This window comes from Myotis myotis, unplaced genomic scaffold (assembly GCF_014108235.1).
Source record: "Myotis myotis isolate mMyoMyo1 unplaced genomic scaffold, mMyoMyo1.p scaffold_m19_p_1, whole genome shotgun sequence".
Taxonomy (NCBI): Eukaryota; Metazoa; Chordata; class Mammalia; order Chiroptera; family Vespertilionidae; genus Myotis; species Myotis myotis.
The window spans coordinates 90,873,204-90,875,531 of NW_023416313.1; positions in this window are offsets into that span (position 1 = coordinate 90,873,204).

Sequence of the window (2,328 nt, forward strand, 5' to 3'; positions counted from 1 at the left end):
GTGATTCCCAGTTGCTCTGCTGTTAGGGTCAATTTGCATATTACCCTTTTATTATATAGGATAGAGGCCTGGTGCATGGGTGGGGGCCGGCTGGTTTGCCCTGAAGGTTGTCGAAGATCAGGGTGGGGTCCTGCTGGGGTGCCTGGCCAGCCTGGGTGAGGGGCTGATGGCTGTTTGCAGGCTGGCCACAGCCCCAAACAGGGATCCACACCCCATGAGGGTGTGGCCATCCTGGGTGAGGGGCTGATGGCTATTTTCAGGCTGGCCACAGCCCCCAGCCATCCAAACTCCCAGTGGAGGCTGGCTGGAAGCAGGTACCTGGAATTTATTTAGCTTCTATAATTGAAACTTTGTTGCCTTTTGTGGAGGCCACAGCCAGCCAGAGCAGGCGGGAAGCTTGGCTTCCTCCATCGCTGGGGCAACCAAGCCACCTGCTTGCTCCAGCTCCGTGGCTGCCGGCCACCATCTTGGTTGGGTTAATTTGCATATAGTTGCTCTGATTGGCTAGTGGGCGTGGCTTGGGTATAGTGAAGGTATGGTCAATTAGCATCTTTGTCTTTATTAATATATATATATATTAAGGGCCTGGTGCACAAAATTTGTGCATGGGGGTTCCCCTCAACCCAGCCTGCACCCTCTCCAATCCGGGATCCCTCTCACAATCCTGTACTGCTGGCTCTTAATTGCTCACCTGACTGCCTGCCTGGTCGCTCCTAACTGCCCCCCCCCCCGACCCCCGCTGACTAGATTGCCCCTCACTGCCTCTGCATGCCAGCTTGATCACCACTAACTGCCCCCTCTGCTGGCCTGGTTGCCCCTACTGCCCCCCCACTGGCCTGGTCACCCCCAACTGCACCCACTCACTGGCCTGGTCACCCCATGCAGCCTGCTGTTCAGTTTGGTCGTCCCTCACTAACCCCACTGCCGGTCTGGTTGTGGGCAGCCATCCTGTGAGGGTGTAAGGGTTAATTTGCATATTACCTCTTTATTATATAGGGTATTTGATGATCTTTCCAAGTTAAATTTCAAGACTTTAACCGAGAAATTACTTGGAACACTCTACAGGCCCTGGAGTGATTCAAAGATTTATTCTCTCTTCTTAAAAGAAATATTTTTGAATTAGGCCGATCTAATATACTTGAAATCATGTGGAAAGCTTTATCAAATAAAAGTTAATAACTATATTTTATGTATATACATATATTTTAAATATATAAAGGTTTTAACCTCTAAGGGAGGGCCAGGCAAAGTTGCTAAATATTTCTTCAGCAGCAGAATTTTAAAAACAAAAGCAAACAAAAGCCCTGGCAGACTGCCTTTCAAATAGGCTGGGGGGTCGGGGGGGAGAATGGGACAGCACCTGTGCTTCATAGGTCAAATGTGTAAGTTTGCTTGCTCTGCCTTTTCAAGAGATGCCTACTTTAATTACTTAATAATTAGCTTTTTAAAATATAATCAAGGTCTCATATAAGTTCAGTTATATGAGAAGCCAAAATGTTAAACAATTAATTCTAGTTAAGTTCTCTGAAATAGTTCCTGAGACTCCCATAATCCCTCTATGTATGCAAATGAGCACTAGCCAAAAAGAATACTGTTTAAAAGTAAATTTTAAGCTTAATAAAAAGGAGAAATTTAAAAATTTGAAAATCTCTTCTGCTGATATTTACAGGGTAAATGAAGGTTTTACTCAAGCATTAAATCTAATCATTAATCAGTCACAATAAATACAAAGAGAGTCACTTAAAATGTAGGCAGCAGTGTTAGCCAGCACCTGAAAAGCAACCAAGTGTGTTGCTTGGTTTAAAGTAGGGGTCCTCAAACTTTTTAAACAGGGGGCCAGTTCACTGTCCCTCAGACCGTTGGAGGGCAGGACTATAGTTTAAAAAAAAACTATGAACAAATTCCTATGCACACTGCACATATCTTATTTTGAAGTAAAAAAACAAAACGGGAACAAATACAATATTTGTATTTGCATGTGGCCCGCGGGCCGTAGTTTGAGGACCCCTGGTTTAAAGGAAAGAAAAAAGGTTTTTAAAAGAAACTCTCTAAATGTGGCCTAGAAATTACTCTGGGAGGAAATAAAGGGTGATTTCCTTCAATTGTCTGGAAAACTGTAATTAAGAGTCAATGTATTAGGCCTCAAAATGACAAGTAAGTGATTTGCATTTTTGCCTCCCTAACAAAGCTTATGTGAATATACTCAAAGATTGATAGCAGAAATTCAATTAGTGCCATTTATTGTTTACAGCCAAGGACAAATAAAGTTGGAAAATAAGCCTTATTTCAGACTGATTTAAATTGGCAAGTTGAAATAAGTGAATATTC